General features: G+C 39.6%; 1 protein-coding gene across 2 annotated transcripts in view; it reads right to left on the bottom strand.

Annotated features, from left to right (window-relative positions):
* Window positions 1-21,741, bottom strand: part of LOC147240599 (teashirt homolog 1-like) — a 157,100-nt gene that overhangs the window by 127,410 nt on the left and 7,949 nt on the right. For both annotated transcript variants that reach the window (XM_086192871.1, XM_086192870.1), the window contains exons 2-5: window positions 15,477-15,537; window positions 14,964-15,080; window positions 8,703-8,747; window positions 6,578-6,624 (exon numbers count right to left, since the gene is read on the bottom strand). The gene's annotated coding sequence lies outside the window, so the exon portion shown is untranslated. The remainder of the gene's footprint in view (window positions 1-6,577; window positions 6,625-8,702; window positions 8,748-14,963; window positions 15,081-15,476; window positions 15,538-21,741) is intronic.

Here is a 21,741-nt window from a genome sequence, read left to right on the forward strand (position 1 = left end):
TTAAGTGAAAAACTGATTCCCCTAACTCGTTGTCATGCATTTCTAACTTATTAGAAATACTGTACGTGTCGTTTTATCTCCCCAAACAACCAAATATTAGACTTTTAATCATGCAATTAATCTTAACTGACCACAGGATATTACTTTAATTAATCAGAACTTTTCAATTCCCAGCACCACAGTAGTTAAGACATTCTCAGATGCCAACCATATGTTTGACATTCCTTTCTAGAAATGAATATCAAAGATGTGGTAGACTTTCCAGCTCTAGATACGGATAAAGTTTCACGATAATTCCAATAATCACACAGATATTTGAGAAACAAAGTTTATAGCCATAATGATATATTTAAAAATTAAAGGATTGTTTCCATATAACCCACTCCAAAGTATAACAGTGACACTTAACTTCCCTTTCGACTGCACCAGTGAACAATTCAGCCATGAGCTGTGAATACTCATAGCAGACAGTTTTATACATTTTCATGTGACTGTGGCTACAAAACACTGCAGTTTCTTATCAGGAGCTTTAATCTGTACATTGCTACTAAATAATAGAGAGCTTTCTAGGCAAGAGATTCCCTGTGTGAAGGGAGTCAATAAATTTCAGAACAAGAAGCTGGCTAAAACATCCCCAACAATAAAGAGGGAAAGAACAGAATGATACCACAGTAATATGTCGGCAATTTCAGCTAAAACCAGAAATAAATAAAGAAAATTTAAAGCAAGAAAAAGTCCTCTTGAGATGTTTAGTTTCTGTTCATAATCTCTTATTTTTTTGAAATTGTATTTATATATCCAATATATATATATATATATATATATATATTTTTTTTTTTAAATCTATCCCCTCATACCCTCTCGCCTCCCAGGACAACCATCGTTTAAATGCAAGCCAGCATCTGATGTTGTTTGGACGTGGTTTGTTTATGGAGGATGATGGCTAGCCGCTGAGATGCAGGACTCACTTGGGACTGGACCAGTCAAATCTCGTCAGGCCCTGGATGACTAGATGAAACAGCCGTTCAAGGCCCATCCGCACAGGTTTGCGTTCAAAAGACAACATGGCATGAGGCCTGGGAGATCCAACTGCCCATGGGTGCGTTTATGAAAAAAAAAATGAATTAATTTCAAAAAGCAGAGGGTAAAAAAGAGCAGTGAGGAATAGAAAAAGAAAGATATGATTTATTCAGCATGTTTACTTTTTCTTAGAGAGCAGATTAATTTTTTAAACAAAAAAAAAAAAATGAAATCCCAACCGTATTAACGTTAAATTCCTGTGGAATTCAACGTCGACACTGATCACCTGTTGAAGAGGCGAACTTTGACATATTTCACCTTGATGATGACTTTAAATTTTTACTGCCTTTCAGTTTCTGGCAAATAATTCAACCATCAAAGACCTAGCGAGTTACATGTTGCTTTTCAAGGTGATAACCCAAACTTCCTCTGATTACTGGAGTGAACAGCATCGCAGTCCCAATTCATTAGGTCGAAGCTGTATGACAGCAAGAGCACAATAATTTGTCAATTATTTCATTGCTTTAGCATTCATGTTTTAACTGGTAAAACTGTCATATGTATGACACTTTTTGGTGATTTACAAAGCTACATTGTCAGATACTGATCATATACTTTGCCACCATTTCAAAATATGGAGGTAAAAGTATATGTTATCCTGTAAAGTATAAATTGAGGATTCAAAATAAACAAGTTACAGCAAACTTCACATCAGCCAGGTAGGAAATGTGTCTTTTAACAGGCTAACCCAAAAGATGATGGTGGATTTTGATGAAATTTGATGGGGTGCTATAACTTTGAATTGATCCACTTCCAAATCTGATGGCATCATGTTGCCTTGGTGTGCTAGTTGTTTTTTCATTGTTACTTTTATGTCTTTCTTCTACTTCCAGGACATGGTTTTATAAACGTAACTGGATATAGCCAGGGACTTTTTTACCTCAATACATGAACTATATCCATCATGAGTCTCCCACAATGTGCAGCTCATAGACCGAATAGACTACTTCCACCAGCTGAGCCGATTTTGCCAGATATCCGGCTCTTTCAGACTTTCGAAATATTATCGGACCATACGGATGAATGATTTCACAGTAGCTTCTTTCACAATGTAAGCTTATTGGACAAGTGTGCATCACATGACAGGTGCCATACCTGCAATTCCACAGTGTAGCTACAAACAGTCCGTAAAATTGGCTTAAATGTCTGATGTTATTCTTGGGGGTTTGCACCAGGCAGATACTATAGTATGCCATAAAGTAGAGGGATGTTGCCCCTCAGCCATTGGGAGGCCCTTTCAGATAAATAAGAATTTATTTAACCATATCCCAGGATACACCTTCAATAAACTGAATGATCATTGTAGTATCTGAAGCTTAAGTCACCTTTTGAAACACTTTTTCTAAACATAATAAGGGAGTGCCAGCATTATCATTATTATTATTAGCCAATCCATTCAAAATATACACAACTTAACTTTAAGTCAAGTTTCTCTTGAGCTAAAATCTAAAGGCGTCGCTGGGTTTCAATTACAACGTTACATGATTAACACATTTTCTGTTATTCTGAGGTCCTAATCACCCCTTTCATCAAGTTACAGCTCCGGTAACACCATCAAAAATAAGCCTATTTAAACTGCAGATCCCTTGCAGAGGTTTCTCAAGAGGACACAGGAATAACAGTAAGTGTCCGCCATTAAATGAGTTAATAAATATATAAATAAATAGCACCGATGCAAATGAGGGTTACGATGAGACTACTTTGAGGCGACTTTGTGATGCAGCAGCTATTCATCACTGTGGCTGAAGATGCACTCTTCCCTGTCCTCAGCTTTATCTAATGAAGCCCCACATGCAAATGAGCCTGCCCTTTTTCCTTGATTCTTCCTCTTCTGTGTTTGTAGCTGAATGCGGTAAAGTGGGCGTTTCAGAAATGTTACAGCACATGCGCTCAAATTCCACACAGTAATGTATGTATGGAGGTCACAATATGGGATTCTCACGTTTACTATTTCTGTATTGCCTACTGTTCTTTCTCTTTGCATCTGTACACAAGGTTATCAAGCATGTTGTGAGATGATACTGGTGGCTTTTCAGAGCTCTCTGCAGAAATCTGTCACAAACACAATTATTAACCCAAGACAGTCTTGAAAAAGCGTCCATGCATCAAAATAACCACTGAAAAAAGAAAATGCAAGGTCAGTTTACTGAGGAAATATCTACAGAAGTGAACTGATATTAGGCCTTGATCAGGATATTCAAATATGTCTTAACCCTGAGTGTGTGTGTGTGTGTGTGTGTGTGTGTGTGTGTGTGTGTGTGTGTGTGTGTGTGTGTACACATTAGTATGCATGTTCGGAAGTGATAATTAAAGAAAAGCATATGTACGCAATCATATTCAGTAACATTGTGTTTAGGATTTTTTTGAATTCATTCCTTCATCAATTTTGATTGGGGTAGGGGAATATTAAGAATAGTATTCTTTACTAGAACCAAATTGTGAGTATAAGCTTTCCGTCAGGTAAATACTTCATGCTACATTCTTTGACCCTTCCACTTTGAAAATGAAAATATCGGGTATTGACAAGGATTTGGATCGTGCATTAAGGCAGGCCCGTTTTTAGCCATCACAAGATCCTGGGTTTATCACCGCTCAAAACAGCGTTAGTAGAGAAAGACCCTCTGAACAACTGCAAATGTATCCCATGATGTCTGCATTGGTAAATACTTAAAGGTTAAAACCCACGTCTTCTCTCGTTCTAACACAATGCAAATAAAAACATATCAATGGGGAATTTTTAGAGATTCAAAGAAATGGAGATGAGACAATTAAACTGAGACAGACATTTTACAGTTGAAACTTTCACTTTTCATTGCTCTCTGGCAGACATACTATGCAATGTTGAAATTGTAATATCTTATATTTTCTGCATAATATCTACTGATCTCAAGTTAATTGAGAGTAAATCTAAACTTCTATATCACAATGTGAACACACAAATATTAATGTTTTGACGCAGGGATGTCCACAGATTGATGATGTGACAATAAAAACGGCAGTAACGGTATACTTAACTCCCCGAGGGAAAACACAGGGACATTTTGCAGAGTCAGTGATACAAAAGATGTAGGATAGTTGAATGCATTCATAGCATTATATACTTTAAACTCAACACAAGTGGCAATAGAAGTCACAGAGTGTATAATGAAGACAGAGCTGAACAGTCAGACAACATATTGTCAGACAGCAGCCATTAGCTAGAGAACTGCAAAAGCACATCAGGGGAAAGCTCAAAGAGATAGTGAAGCAACAAAGAAAGACAGGGGGGAAGAGAGAGTGAGGGTTAGAGGCAGAGATGTGAAAGCAGCTAGGGAGAGAGTGCAGAGCGAAGTGGGGAGACTGATTGCCGTTGATCTTCACAATAAGCGGGGCCGACAAGCAGCGAGCACGCCTATGCTCCAACACTAATTGCCCATGAAAGGTGACCCACGGTGAGGCGAAGGCGCTCAGCTCCGATCGTCCTCGCCGCACGACGTCCGCCCTGATCGCACGCGACACCAGACAGCCGAGCCGTCACACTGGCCACCAGCCCCACCAGCTCAACAGCCGGAACCCATCCACAGAGAGAGACAGAGAGAGAGGGGTGACTGAAAGAGACTGAGAGTGTGTGTGTGTGTGTGTGTGTGTGGGGGGGGGATTGAAAGAGTGAGCGAGATGGGAAAGAACAAATAGACCAAGATGGAGAGTTAAAAAGAGGAGTGAGAGCTGAATGAAATTGTGAGAGCAAAGATCTGACATAAGGGTAAAACTAAAAGGAGACAGAATGCAGGCCAGGAGATACATTGTTTGTGAAGCATAAATGAAATATGTGTGACAAGAGCCGCACAGTAAATGTGTGTTTCATAGAAATCAACGCAATGGTGTGCCTGTGTGTGTGTGTGTTTGTGTGTTTTAACAGTTTAAGAGAGTGTACAAAGCAAAAACAAGGAGTGAGTAATAAGGGACAACCATTGATTTTTTTTTTTTTTTTAACCACAAGAGTGGTTAAGTGTCCGTAATATACTCAGATCTTTTAATACACAACATGATAGGGTTTTCCAAAGTTTTACTGGAAAATCTCCATGGTCTCTTGGCAAAGAGAGAAACTACGACTGCAACTATCAATTCTCTAACTTAATCAATTGAGTGATGGGTAACTGGAAATAGATATAGTGTGGTTTCTTTGCACATAAAACGGATGCCCATTAATTTTCTTAACTAATTAAATGAGTCATAGTTTTAGCTTTAACCTAGAAACAGATGAAATACCCACATAAAGAAAGATCGAGTTTAAGCAAGAACAAAGAGCGTCCAACAACAAAACTGAAAAAGAGCAAGATGGCTCATTATTTTTGAGGCTCTACAGAGTAAAAGTAGCCGTCAGGAAAGAAACAGGGCCGTAGGAGTCCTGACAGTCACCAGAGGCGAGAAAAGTGAAAAAACAACATTATAGTTACAGATGATCTGATGAAGGAGGAGTTGGTGCCATGAGATAAAAAAAAAGGAAAAAAAAAAAAAAAGGATGGAGGCTTTGGTGCATGTGGTGGGAGAATAAAATGGCTGGCTGGAGTTTGGCCACAGATGACAGCTGTCCAATAAGAGGACAGTGTGCGAAGCTGCAGGCCCTCCTACTCCAACACTTATTCTATCCAGGACATACAATCAAACACTGCACTATTTATTTATTTATTTTGCAATACAATTTTTGATTCCTGTTACTGGGCTTCCATCTTCTTACACACAATAATTCCAGTTCAAAACAGAAAAAAATATGATAGATCAAGCAAAAATATCTTATATCAGTGTAATTCTTTTGAAATCTACTTTTCCATTACTCACTGTAGCGTGCCTAATGTGTTGTATTATAATGACTTCCTGTAACATTTGTCAACTTGTTGGAAACTTGCAGGAGCCTTTTTATTATTGATTTTTCCCGGCTTCTCCTTGGTTTTAAGAGGTTATGAGAGGATAAAGAAGCGAGACAAGCCTGGATCTTTTTACACAGTGGAGCCAGACAGCTGGAGCCCTGTGTGGGGGAAGGAGTGTGGGCAGGCTACAGACCATTTTCCCAGCATAGATACAGAGATATTGGAACGCAGTGGCCATTAATAACAACTCTGTTGTCATCTGTCATTGACCCCCAGACTGGTCAATATGTGTGCAGAGGGTGAAAAAAAAAAAAATATGTGTGAGGGTGTGTGTATTGAGGCATGTGCTAAAGATAGTAGGCAAACAGCAGAGAAAGCTATAAAAATGTGAATAAATATGAAATAAAGGTATATTTTTATTGTGTCCATATATATTTAGTGAAGAAATTCTAGACTGATGTATGTATGTGTATGTGTAACAGAAGTGTTTGTGGTTAGCACCACCCTTTGGTAGTGCTCAGTATTGTGCAGTATGTTGGCAACACTTGCATGTGTGGTTCATGTTAACCTCTTTGCATGGAGGCTGCTCGTGTGTAGTACTCCCCTAGACCAGGGTACACGTGTCACTGAAAACATGCCTTCATTCATACCGTGATTCTTGGTGGGAGGTCAACTGTCATTGTTTTTCTCTCAGCATCTGAAATAGAAACAGTGAGTCATTACTGATGAGCTCTCAAGACAAATATGCATCAATTATATGACTGGATTTGAATAAAATCTTATATTCAGGCCCAAAATTTGCAAGGAAAGCACATTATTTCTGGAAAATAAGTCAAGGGACACTTCCGTCTTTGCTAAAACCAGACAAAAATTTCAAAGTCAGGGTAATGGAAGAGACAATTTAAAACGTCAAACATAAAATAACAGTTGTAGAGGGAAAAAAAAAAGATAAAAAAGTATTACACCAGTTATCTTCTCAATTCAATTAATGAGCCTTTTATGACAGTAATCATCATATGTTATGCTGTCACTTTTTATAGAAGTACTCAACCTGGACTCAGCATCAATGCAACCCATTGCTAAGCACAGCAAAAACACACCAGTTAAAGACAATGTAGTAGACAGTTAATTTTCAATCATTTTTCAAGGAACTGACAGTAAGACGCCTGCAGGAGAATATTCTTAACATACATTGCAAGTACATTGCAGTCACAACATAGCAGGAAAATGCTGTGCCTTTCCTGATGGTGCTCAAAACATGCACAGTCGTTGTTTCCTTCTCGACAATGCCCGAACAATTTGTACCTTTGTGGGTTTCCAGCCTAAGCTGAGGTGTGAGAGTGAGGTGTCAAAATAATGTTGAACGTATAATAAAAGACAGAATCACAGAAGTAAATTCCATTTCAGAAAAAAGACGCTTTCTTGTGTGTGACATGGTGTTTGGAAGATGTAAAAGTGTGCATGAAAAGGCAAACAACTTGTGTAACCTGTACCTACTGTGATCCACATCCATGTCAGCCAGTGTGAGTGCAATATTAATACTTGTCACCTGCCACACATTCAGCCACATCACACACCACTGGCCCATGCTGCCTCCTGAATAGACACACAACACACATGCATTTTTGAAGGCCTTGCACTACAGAATCTAACCATTATTTGTTATCAGTGTTTTCTACATTCTGAAGTTCTGCTAGGTTTGTGTTTGCTCTTTTTAATAATGCATCTGTGCTTCAGCAGGAATTGAAAATATTTGAAACTAGTTCTTAAATCCAGCTCTTCAAAAAAATGTCAAATATAAACTTGGGAACATAAATGGATGACTGAAAATGTGTTTACTTCCTTCATCTGGGAGTTTATCTTTCTGTAGCAAATTTTAACCTGAATCTCACAACTAATGAGCCAAAAGTAGCCTTCCTCTGACTGAGGACGATAATCAAGGTTCTTAAGTTCTCCAGTTTGGCTTCACTGCTACATATCCATAAGCCATCCAAGGGACTTTCTAATTAAGAAGGTAGCATGCTTCGGCACTGGCGGTGGTTTTTTAAGCAGTTAAAAAGTTTCTTTACTTCCTCCAGTCCTGTACACTTTGTAGTGCTGCAGCATTAACTCTCAAAGTCAAGGAGCTTTGCTAGTTTTCCCCTGGAGACCAACCCAAAGATCTCCCTTTGCACATTTCCGTAAGACTACTGAGAGTGGCAAGTGATAACGCGGTTTAAGATGCTAACACCTCGCCATTAACATGTGGCCAGTCCTAGCGCCCTCTCATCAACGCCCCAAGGGTTTCTCCCTCTGAAATGCTCTTTTAGCAGCTCCCTGACAGGCGAGTGCTTGGCTTTCTAGTTAATTAAAGGGAAAAACATGGCCTTTACTGGTGCATAGTCGCACCCAGCCTGCATAATGGGACGTAATTAACTTCCCCTCATCGTTACTTCACTTCAAAGGGTCGGTTTTGAGTCAGCCATGCAGTCTCACACACACACACACACACACACACACACACACACACACACACACACACACACACGCTTATATATAAGATGTGTGTTTATTAGTGCTGGTGCACACAGATAGGCCCAGAGAAACAGATCCCTATAGCTGTCCTCTGGGAGTTACACTCAAGAGCTCAGCGAGATCCTAGAAAATGCTTGTTTCGGCTAACTCGTCAGTGAATGTTGACTACATGAACAGATACACACTGAAGCATACATTATATATTCTACTATAGTAGTGCTCAAGGTTTACAGGTTTGAATATCATGAAAAATCTTGGTACCTGCTTTCCTGGATGGTTCCTTTCCATGAATCTGCCCAGCTCACCCTGTAGATGACAAAGAAACATAAACCCTTCAATAGCGGTAGCCTACAGGCTCTTAGCTACAAAGATGAAGCACCTCTCATTCTTCATACATGCCATCCTCATAGAGCGCTTGTGCACCGTTTTTGCTGACCAAGTGTGAATTGTAAATTCTGAAGGTTAACTGATGGAGATAAAACATTTAGTACCAAACACGTTCAGCTTCTTGATAATAGTGCATTAAATTTTGTGCAAAAAAAAAAAAAAAGACCAAAAAGTTTGAAAAAGTAAAAAAAAAAAAAGGCATGATGAATGGGACTTTATCATTATAGTACGTAATAATCCAAATCAAATCAGCCTATCACCTGGAAAATTTGAAAACAACCTTGCCAATTTTGATACAAATGTCATCAACTATAATAGCACGATTAAAAGTCTATTGTATAAGACATTTTACCCTCAGCAACAGACAAGCAGCTCTGTTGGAAAGCAGTGGCATTCAAAGATGCGTCATTCCAGCAAGTGAAATCTGTGTTGTGCACACGGATGTTTCAGCATATTTCAAATGTTTCCCCGCTGAAACAACCATTTACAGGTATTACAACTAGCTAAGGCTGCACCCTAACAGTTGACTAATCAGGTAGTAATTGAGACGAGTCTTCAAGCTGGAGTGGACAGGGCGATTATGGGCCATGTTCTAGACGAAGGACGACCAATTGTAGCAATATCTGGTTGTGATCGAAGAGTCTTGAAAACAAAGACATTCTGGGACGAATAGCTGACAGTAATAAATTTAGGATGATCATCTCACAGCGTGACTACTCCTTTAACCTACGTCAACAACCACAAAGAAATACAGCGGGGATTAATGCACTGCTCAACACAGCCGATAGATGCTAACCTAAAATGCAATGGAAGCTAAGTGACATTTTACATTATTTGCCTATTCCTGTATTATATAATCACTTTTTCCATGCACAGGAATTCCACAATTAAAAGGGCTTTCTTCTTGCTTAGTGTTGTTGTTGATCATCACTGTAGGTACTTTGAAACTATGTATTAATGTATGGGTGTCTCGTCACACATTGTGCATGCATCAGATTGTCGGTTGTCCTCAAGATCATTGGGTGGCTTGCAATTAACTTATAAGATTGCAAAAACCTCACAGGCTACAAAAGACTTTTCAGAGAACTTTGCTGTATGTTTTGGAGTTTGATACACACACAATTGTAAATGTCCCTCTTGGTGAATTATTTTAGACTTAACACACTATTATGTGTGTTTTTATGGGTATGTAAGTAGTACCACAAAACTGACCATCTTAAGTACCCCACACACTAAATGCTATATATTGCTTAATAATGGCTTGTCTGCTGCTACCTAATGTAGGCTAGTTAAATTGGTATTATATGGCAATATTTACAAGGAGTAATACAACATTTTAAAAGATGAGAACCCATGATGGAAAAAAGAAAGGGAGGCACATAAAAAAGACTGTGTAAGAAATGGATATTTGAGTAATAAGAGGCTGGCAATGCCCAAGTGTGTCTCATGACAGCAGCTTAAAAATTATGGGCCAATTTGTACTTGATCTCAACAATATACTGTATATATTTTTATTATACCCAATATAGAAGAAACCACAAAACATTTTTGACCACTAAGAGACACGCACACACACACACATATGCACACACACTTCCTTCCTTGTCACAAACCAACACGATAAGGTTAAAAACATCTGAATGCTGACATCTGCCACATGAATTTGGCCGCCAACATCGAGGTGAGTGTTCAGAGAATCTTTCTTCCTCCTCCTCGACCAAACCAAGTTACCGTGAATTTCCCAGCTGTGAGTGAACAAGCAAGCAACACGGCTCGGACAAATTGAAGTGATGGCTGGGCTCTGTTTGCCTTTTGCTGTTATTTATTCATGTGTTTATTCTTCCTGTCGTTATCCCTTCTGATCCAGCGCCCTCTATCCTTCCCTGCCCCTCCCCCCCAGGTCAGGAAACAATGGCCACTTTTGAACAGCGAGTAAAACTGACTCCACTGTTACCATGCTTTGCTTGTTTGCAGAGAAGTAAACATTGGAGTGTGAATTTATGTTGCATCCAAGCATTCTGCAACAGATGTGCGACATGTAAACATCACTGTGTTTCGATGAGCTGTTTCACTGTTCAGGCAGTCCTCTCCACAAAGCCATTATTCAGCCTTGTTTCTACAGAGGCACAATGATCTGTTCCACATTCAGTCTTAGTGTACATTTGTATGGGGGGCATCGCGGATGTATAATATTCCTGCCTTAAAATTGTCTTGTTGCATCACATGTGATATATAAACACCCAACCAAGCTGGAGTAGATAGATAAATAAATGGAACACTGAGCTAAGAAACAAAAAAGAGGGTAAAAAGATAAAGTGATAAGCTCAAACTTAGCCATGTCTAATAAAACTTGAGTTTTTCGTACTGAAATTATCTGAATAGCCTCAACTAACTCATCCTGTGTTCAGCCTGATGCAGGCCAAATTTACTATTTTGTCAAATGATTCCCGTGTGCCTGATGTAGCAGAGTGTGAAATGTGCTCGGTGGCTGCTGGTGGTGATGAACAGGGTCAGCAGCACAGGGTCAAACAGTTACTGTCAGCGGGGGATCCAACACAGGCACTTGTGACAACACAGACTGGCAGCCATTGGTCAACAGTGGTGGAAACCCCTCTTACACTTGGATTATCTTGTGTAAACTCAGAGACACCCCCCCCCCCCCCACACACACACACACACACACACACACACACACCCTGAACAGTTGCCATGTCGCAGTGGGTCGTCCCTGGATGAGCTTTGCAGTAACCCTGAATTTACATGTGTGCTAATTAGACTGGAAGAAATGATTGGCTGCTCACAACATTGCAGTAAAGAGGCCCAGATACACAAATACACGGGCCTACGCTCGCCTGCCCACACATACACATATGGGCGTCCACATACACAAAGCCCTGGTGGACAGTAATGCATTAGGGCGTGCCCCATCACACCGTGTCAAGAGACACACCTCAGCTGAGTTTGGGTTCTGTCACATGTAATTTAGTTGGCGTCAGGGAACCTCACACCCCTCCCTTCTGAATGTACAAATCTATCTCCCTCCAAGTCCTGTGTGTTTGTGTGTTATACAGGAGGGAGGGTGCATTAACTATTTCCTCCATGCTAGGAATTTATGCCAGCAACATATGCTATGATTCTATGTGCATCTTCTAAGTCATGATCTGAAAATGTTTTTTATTTGTCAGACTGCTCAGTGCTGAAACCCCCACAGAGTTTGGCCATAATAGTTCTAAATCAGCCTTGTAATAATAACACCTCAGCCTGTGTTATTCCTGCTGCAATCCGATGTGCTCAGGCCCCTCAACTTCTGCCAAATTGCCCCTTTTGATGTCTCCACTGCTGGCAGGACACCCTCAGCTTCATACAGTCATACAGTGCTGGGGAAAAAGTGAGACTGAGCATATGGAATCCACACAAGCATAGAGGCTATCAAATATACATAGCCATTTCCATTTCCTGTAAAGGTTTTTTTCCTTCTCTTTTCTCTTCTGAAAATGTCGTTTTATCATCACAGCATCCAGAGGGGATACTGTAGTAGATGAGATAAATGCAATCTGCTTTAGCATTACATTCACAGATTTGTGTTCTATAGCTTTTCTCTTTCACAGCCAATTTAAATGTCATTGAGCTTCTCCTTTTTCTTCTCAGCTGGTGAGCTCAGACCATAAAAGTGGGTCATGAGATGTTCTGCCAAAGCTCCACATGGAAGAATGTTATTCAATGGGCCGTCATCTCATAGACGAGGTCAAATTGGATTACTCCGTTTAGAACCTCTGTGTTCTTTACTATTAGTTTCACACCAGTGCAGAGCAGTGTCTGCCTCCACCCTGCATCAGCTTTAAAATGTAAAAACATTACACGTCAGCTGGTCAGAAGTCCCATCTGCATGTGTGTGTGTTTGTTAATATGTATGTGTGTGTGTTAAGGGGGGGCACACACGTAGATACAACAGCAACTTTATGCAAGAGCACGGTTAAAATATTGCTGAGACCCTACAACTTGATTCAGTCAGACAAGGAAATATTCCCCCAGCACCGTTTCACATCCTTACTTTCTTGCATGCTTGCTTTTCATTTTGCCACCCATTTCTACGAACTTTCCTTCTTTAGTTTACATGAAGACAAATGTACACCAGATTTTTCATGTGTTGCTTTTCAATAACAGCAACTTCAAATCCTACAAATGTTGAGTAATTTGTGTGTTATCTCAGACCATCTCTTTATGTCTTTGAAGACCACAGGGGGAAAGGGAAATCAGCATTCTTATCGATTCACAAATCCCATCAATTCTCTAAATGCCTGAACTCAACTATGAGGACAGTCAGGTGACCAACATACACTCCAGAATTTAACAACTTTGAAAAACTGTGAGGAAAAGAAAATAACTCTGTTCGCTGTCTGTTTCGCCTCAAAAATCTCCCAGCCGTTCAGCATCTTGGACAGCAATGGTCTTTGCTGACAATGAAAATAGTCTTCAGATACAGCACTAACAAGGTTAACAATCAACACTGCAGAGACAGCTTCTGCACCAAGTTGCAGACTAATAGTATAAGAGTACAAGTATATAAATAAAAAGCCTCGTCAACTGAGAGAAAACAACTATTCATACTCGGTTTTGTGTGCGTGTGTGTCATCACTTAAAAATGCTGTCCTACAAATACCTACTGGAGCAGGAGCTACCTCAGAAGTGATTTTTGAGTATTTCAGCAGGTTTTTGTGAGTCCATCTAGTGGTCAGATGCTTACATTTTTTTCAGCGTGATAATGTCACAACTATACCTGATACTAAAAAAAAACTTTACAGATGTGTGGTTGACAATGAAACAAAGGGCAAATTCAAAGATAGGTGAAGTCTGAACCATGAGCACTTCACAACCTGCTGACTTTCATCTGTCAGAGCAACAGGCTTGCTTTTTTTGCAAAAACATAAACATATATTCACATGAATAAAGAGCAACAAGTCAAGCAGAGGAAAAGATGGCAGTCATATACAAAATAAAATGAAACTGCATGATAATGGCGGTATCGTCCAATATTAAAGAGCAGAGGAAGTGTAAGAAAGTGCATGTGAGGGATAAATGTGCAAGGGGGACAGACAAAAAAGAATACATTTCAAGTGAAGCAAACTCTGTTTTCAATTTTGGCCCCCCTCAAATATTCTGAGGTATCTATCATCCCTCCAAAAGAAAAAAAGTAAGTCATCCATTCTAGCAAAAGAGGGACAAGAAAAATTTGAAGCCCCAATTACAAGTAATTACCACTTTTCGCTCTCAACATGGTGAAATGATTTGATGCCTTTCAGAGGGTAGTCTGGTTTAGCTCAACACAGACATCTCCTTCTGCCTTGTGTTAGTCTTTGGCGGTGGTTAATAAGATCATTTGGTGGAGATAAAAGACGGGGCAGTTAAAAATGATGGCGCTGGAGCTCGATCTGCTGGCTATAAATCACACAAGGTGGTACTGAGATGAAGCAAAGGTACGTGCTATGACAGCCTTTTGCTGCAACCAAACCTGGAGATGATAAAATAAATATATCTCTGAGGTGGGGCATTGTGTGCAAGGTATATAAGGACATCCACACACAACTTCAGGTTTGGGAGATTATGTTGTTACAGTTAGAGGATTTTTGTCTTTGTTTTTTCCAAGCCATTTCCATGTAACAAATATCACAAATTACCACAATCATTCACTGCACTGTCAGGCAGAAATGGCCTCTGTTAATAATGCCTTGAAATCACACATTTTGTGAGATCTAACATTACTACACAACACAAGCTCGCTATTTCCAAATACAGTCTATTTTGACCCCTTTGGGGTCCAAATGATTAATGTTATGATTAAGATTACAAACACGATTGGAGAGGGTCTAATACTGAATGTGAACGCTTCACCACGCAACCATGAACGGCTGCAACAGGGCACTTGTCTGCATCTGAGTGTCCACTTACAGTGCTTGCTTTCACCACTGACGGGCTCAGTGTTAGACATGTTACGACATTACATTATGACATTTTCCTTTACGTTTGTCTTCTTTTGGGTAAATACTTTGTCATGGTTTTTCAGTGTACCAATGCCAGTGTACCAGTGTTTTTGTGTGTACCAATGCCAGGGCAATACAATAACTTAAAGAGCATTACCTTCACTCTGGCTGCAGCAGGTCTCAGCTCCTGGAAAACCATTTTTCTTTGGGAAAAAAAAGATTCAGTGTAGGATTTCGCCTTTTTGGCTGGCAGGATTCTTCCTGGCCAGATGGTCTAGAAGGCACAGAGTACAAACAGTGTTTTCAGAGTCTTTGAAGTAGTCTATGGAAAGTCACAAACATTTTGCTGCTACGATTCAGAAATCTGCAAATATCAGCTTGACAAGTCTTTCATATGCTTTGTGAACTCCAACTCTCATGTTTATGCTGTACTTCTCTCCTTTGAGATTTTGGAGCGAGACCTTTCATTTTGCACACATCGACAGTGTCTCTAAATCACCAATATGCACAGGTACTGCAGAAATACGCTGCAGCACCATCTCTTTCATCTTATATTATTTAGTACTACAGACCATTTATAACCAGGCCAATTCACACAACTGTGGCTGCGGAGGGTAGTGTAGTTGGGTAGAAAATGTGTGCTTGACAATACTGAGCCCAGCATACTTACGGTAGACTGATTTTTATTGCTTCTCAGACCTCGAAACCAGGTACTTGTGGGAGTTGGTAGACTGGAACACAGACAGATGCCCCATTGTAGTCATTTTGCATTCTATCATTTCCAGTTGTAGCACTTTCACTTGATTATACTAATTTTTGTACCCATTGGTTATATAATCCCCCAAAAAATACCTACAGGAAGCACAGTTTGAAAAAATATTTGACTTATGCTTTAATATGACAAATAAAAAACTGATTCACAGATAAGAGTATGTATAAAGATTGCATTTGACTACAAACAACATCGATTCCAGAATCTGAAAAAAAAAAAAAAAATCAGAATGATTTGCTACGAAATGCCTGACCTTAGTTTTGGACATAAACAAAATATCTGATGATGGAATGATTGACATCAATGAATTGATAACAAACAACAAATTTCATAGCAAGTCATTTAGAATTTTTAAAAGATATTTTAAGACAAAGTTAAATGAAAAATAAGAGCATTGCTAATTATCAGCATTAAAATAAAGCTAATAATACCAACTTCAATCCTCGTGAGCTCTTACAACAACAAATAAGGCAAAGAGAGATGCAATAAAGGTTCCTGTCTAGAAGTTATTACAATTCATCCTTTGGGCATCATCACAAAGTTAATGACAATCCATCCAAGTGGTGAAGTGATTAGCTGAATGACTAGCGAAGAGAAACTAGCCACATGACACTGTCAAGGCTGGAGACGTGCTGCTTCATGGCTAAAAAATGTCTGGGTTACTGAGCCAGTACTCGTGAGCATTGTCTGTCGGCGCTAATGAGTGTGCACACAGAAAACCACAGAACAAAAACACCAGGCAGAAAATATTTTTCACCTGTGGAGAGAATATAGGATGAAAAGCAAACTTGTTTTGAGGATGATGTGACCCCTCTTATACCAGAAATCACAACATAGGCCCCTGGAGACAAGCAGAAAACTATCTCAGAAAGCCTGCGCCTCTTAGGCTGCCACAAAACACACACACAGAGATGGGTGTAAAAGATACAGACACGTCATGCACACACATATATGTACCCAACCCACTCCCAATATTGCATCTCAACATCGACACAAGACAAATACAGTTCCAAACCACCTGGTCGTTTGATGGCTCACACATGACCATGCATTGATTTTTATTTTTTTCCCACCCCCTCTTTCCCAGCTCGACTGGGTGCGTAGACGGCGCGCAGTGGAGAAATCCATTAAGCCGACACTTCTCGTTTCCATTGACTGACGGGCCTTGACGGGCTCTGGCTTTTGGCCCACCCGCTTGACTGGCAGCTCGACAGTTAAACAAGCCCTCCAGTTGCTATAATAGTTTAAAACACTTTCAATTACCCGAGTCAAACAAATCCTGCACACGAGCACTCGGGTGCTTCGCTACAAGCAATCCTACACCCCAGTGGGTCCTTCCCCGCCTATCGTTTGGTTTCATCTGGTGATCTCCCATACGACGATGAAGGGGAAGAGTTTTTCTGGACAAGGCAAGCATGAAGTCAGCAAGGAAAATTGGAGGGTACAAACCACAGGGTACTGAGAAGAGGGAAGATGATTGTAAGGTTTTGATTTTTAAGGTTTTCTCATGGTTTTACAACTCTGTCCATATGGATGCAGCCTATTTCTTTTGCCAACACCACAGAGCGTGTATGAATGCCAGATTTATAACTCATTAATCACTGAGCAAATCAGTTTTGACTAAACCTCCTCACTTCTACGGCAAAAAGCACAATAACCGGGGGTGGGCAATTTCCACAAATCATTGAAATCTCACAGTAATACGCTTGACTCATAAATCACTCGTTAACAAGCACTTCACAGCGGTGAAGTTGACCCGCAGGTTTAAACACACCTTGCATACTGTGAGACTAATTGTCAGTAAACAAATGGAAAAAGGTGAGTGAATGTTAGGTTTTTTGCAGATAAAATACACAAAAAGAAATCAAGCAAATTGATATTATGTACTTCTGACACCGTAAAACTGTATCAAATCATTCTTATGGATTAATTTGCATATTTCTTCTGCTTTATAACTAAATAAATCAGTCAGTCTTATTTACAGAGGACACGCAGATGAAAGTCATTCTATTTTATTTTATTGATTAAAGAAAATTTGGCATTAAAAATGATTTTGAGAGGGAATGTCTCATCGGTTTCTTCCTGTGAACCACTGTTTTTTTTTAATCGGGTACTGTCATAACATTTGAATGACAGTACGAGTTCATGCAAGACAAAAAAAATATTGACATAAATACAACATACTCCCCTCTACAACTGACTAAGTATGAATTGTCAGAGAGATTACATCATTTTTGTAATTCAGTATATTTTGCACTAACAGACATGAGTAGGGGGAAGGGCGATGCTCTGGAATAATACAGTTATATGTCTCTGACAATTAATGAAAAATCCAAATATGCATAAACTGCATTTTGTATTCTTATTTTTGCTTCTTTTTTTTTTAAATTTGATATGGCCTTGGAGCCTTGGCAGCACACCTTTTCTGAAGGTTCGTTTGTTGATGTATAATTATCTGGCATCACCAGCAGCACCTCAGGCTCTCGCTGCAGTAATAATCTCACTGTTGCCCCAGAAACACAAGACACACACCAACAACACTGAAGTCATTCCCTCGTTGTGTCCTTGAGTCGCTGTGGGTCGAGAAGCCGAGATGCTGTGAAGCACAGAGCAGAGTAAATGTATAGAAAACGCCGTGTGAGTAGTTTTTACAGTACTCGGTAGTAACATATAAGTGGATGTGAGACTAACTGTGTCTTAACACTGGGATCTAGTAGAAGATTTTAGAAATTTATCATGAATCTAATATTTTTGAGATTAGGCTGTCAATTGCTTGACAAAGGAGTATAATTACTCCTCAGACTGGGTGTGTATGTATGTGTATGTGTATGTGTATATATATATATATATATATATATATATATATATATATATATATATACATATATACATACACACACACACACACACACACACACACACACACACACACACACACACACACACACACACGCGTTATGTTTCATCATGTAAGCAACTTCAGAAAAAAAACTACATGAACGTGTATCAAAATATGCTTTGGACTCATTTCTGTACTGAAGAGTCATTGTTCATCACGGACGTTTATCTACCTCAGACAGTTACACAGTTGGCAGACAATCTTACATCGTGACTATTTCGTGTCCATGTTCTAACCTCTAGCTGGTAACCGTTGCGTCCCGAATTAAGCTTACCGCAACCCATTGGGATTTGTTCCATCCTCTGTGCAGCCTCATATTCCACTGGGAACATTCCAGAAGCAGAGCATTCTCTCTGCCTGGACTTACTAATTTGGTGATTTTCGCTTGAGTCTTGTGATTCTGTCATAAAGCAGTTACGTAGTGATATGGCGTTTTAGACTACAGTATAATTGTGATGAATTGTTATTTTTTTCCTACTTTAGGAGGTACTGGTGCCCACAGACAGTTATTTTCGAATGATGCAGCAATGTCACATACAATCGAGATTCTGCCACAGTGGGTTGACATGACGCAATGGCATTCGTGTTTTTGACTTCCTGTAGAGAGCCGTTTCTGCGATTCTTCGGAAACACCCTGCAGATCGTCTGGTGAAAAATCAAAATAATTGTTGAGAGTCGGCCAACACAAGAAAGCATCGCAGACAAACCCGGCCACCCAAGAAGGGAACACGCCTGGGAAACATCTTCTTGTTTCTAAGCCTTAAACGAAGGCAACTGGACTTGTGACGTTTCACCTTTAATCCAGTTCAAACTGACTAGTGGGGAGTCACTGGCTCTTAACCCTATGGGGGCATTGAACCATTCTTCTCCTTGTTCTTAGAGATTCTTATTTTGTGGGAGAGACTCAAGAAGGAAACAATGTATTGATTGTTCAGACAACAAACTTGATCAAACATCACAATAATGCACATTTATTTCCAGCAGAATGAAGCAACCAGATGAAACTAATTTGTAGATGATGATCTTAAAGTCTAATTTGCCTGGAAAATTTGCCTAAACAGAATACAGTCAGATACTGTCAGTGTTTCCTTTCCAAAGACGTTTAGTCGATTGTTCCTTTTGTTTTGTGGACAACAGTTTAATGCGACAAGTGAAATATGGGAAAAATTTCAATGAATTTTGAAGAAAAAAGTTTTAAATGATTGCAAAAATAAATATGTTCAAAGCGATGACTGAAGACAGGCTGTACGTGCAGTTCTGGGCACACGGTAAGCTTCAACATTGTACAATTAATTTTTTTCCTGTTTATTTTGTTTAAATGCAACCTAATTAGTGCTCTCAGCTAGCTGTGTCTACTAAAATGACACAATATTATGACAGGCAGTACTAGTCCAGCAACTACAAATGACTTGTGTACACAAAACACTGCAACTGCAGGAGACCATCCTCACACACCATAAATGTCACTCAGTTTATTGGGGTTTAGTACAATTCAAGGGGCATTTACTAGCATTAGAGGCACTAATGATGAAAAAAATACCACAAAAACAAAAGTGCTTTGCAAATGATTGTTTCTAATCAAAGGATACACACAGTCCAAACTCCATCCACTATGCAATGAACATTACAACTGCCCCATCAAATGGAAAGTGCATCTTATTAAGTATGTGTGTGTGCGCGCGCGTGTGTGTAAATTTAGAAAGAATGAGTTGTCCCACTGGTGTCTGTAGGTCACACAGGATCTGCATCTAACCTACAAAGTTACTGATCCATTTTCTTCCATCAGTACTTTGAGTACTTTGTAGGTGAAGACTCATTTTGGTCACTTCAGCCGGCTTCAGGGGAAGGAAGAACAAACAGGGCTGAAACACTGACCTTTGACATTGAGAGAACATCCAGAACAGGCAGTTCAGTATAGCCACCAGCAGACAAGTGAAGGTGCTGCATTCAAAGCCTTACTAAAGTTGAAGTACAAAAGTGCTTTCAAAAAATACTTAAAGTAAAATTGAAGAACAGTCCATTTCTGCACCTTACTGGATAATTACTGATGCAATAAAGTATTTATCTATTATGCTTTAGCTGCTCACGGTGGAGATCATTTCAATTTCGTGCTCCAAGTCAAAATAGGCCGCCTCACTACTGTGGCGTCAAGTGACAAAGCCTCAGAGTTCACAATGTCCTTTAAATTTGGATGGATCTGAATGACCCACCAGGAAGAGCACATCAAAGTGTGAAAAATATGTCACATGCCAGTTTCTGTGACTTACTGCACCAAACTCTTCCTCTTCCAACCCTTCACCTTTAGAGTGTCAACAGCAAATAAAAGCCTCTGCGGCACGACTCCCTGCCCCTCGCTGATTGGTTTCCTCCTTCTGCTGGACTCAAACAATGATCTGCTACACTGAAATAACTGCACTCAGGAGATTTAAAGAGCTTTGTGAGGTTTTCAGGCGATCACTCTAGAACCGATGATCGCCTCCTGCACCTCCCACAACAATCAGTCAGACGAGAGCAACCCTTCATCAAAGTTGCTCGCTGAGTAAATGCCCTCTAATTTTCAGCTACCATCTGCATCAGTAACACAATGAAGCTGTTGGGAGATTTCCAAAGCAAGCAGTCACCATGTGGATTGTCAGTCCTGTGACTCTTAATCAGCATGTAACACCCCCCCCCCCCGAAAAACTGCTGATCTGACAGTAAGAGTATTTGAAATGTATTTACAAAAAAAAAAAAATTAATAAAAAATCATTGACTGTTGAATATCTACAGGAGCCTATGGACAAATGACAAGCAGCCTCTATTGTTTTTAGCTAAAAAACAAACAATCCGGTAAGCAATGGCAGCAATGAACCAATTATCAGTTGGAAAGGAAAACATCACGATCTACCAGGCCACAGAGACCTCCAGAGTGAGCACACACCGACTAACAAGCCACATATAAGTTAGCCTACTCATCATCATTTCAAAAGGCAGCGGGCAACTGACACTGAATGCTTTGTTCAAATGACAGTGTTCTCAGAATTCAGTCAGTCAGTGAGGCAGTCAGAAACAAAATAAAAGTAGTTAAATTTTATCAATTTAAAAAAAAAAAATACCACCTGCAAACCCTCTTCCAAAAGAATTTAAAAAAAATGAAAATAATGTTTTCTCTCCTACCACATGAATGAACTGAAGTTAACAATGAAGAAGATATTTCGAAATCACACTATAACTTTCTAATACACTGCTTCACACCGACAGTGAGAACATTGTTTCCACTGATCA

This window comes from Aulostomus chinensis, chromosome 22, assembly GCF_037954235.1.
Source record: "Aulostomus chinensis isolate RoL2024-O1b breed Wild chromosome 22, RoL_Achi_v1.0, whole genome shotgun sequence".
Taxonomy (NCBI): Eukaryota; Metazoa; Chordata; class Actinopteri; order Syngnathiformes; family Aulostomidae; genus Aulostomus; species Aulostomus chinensis.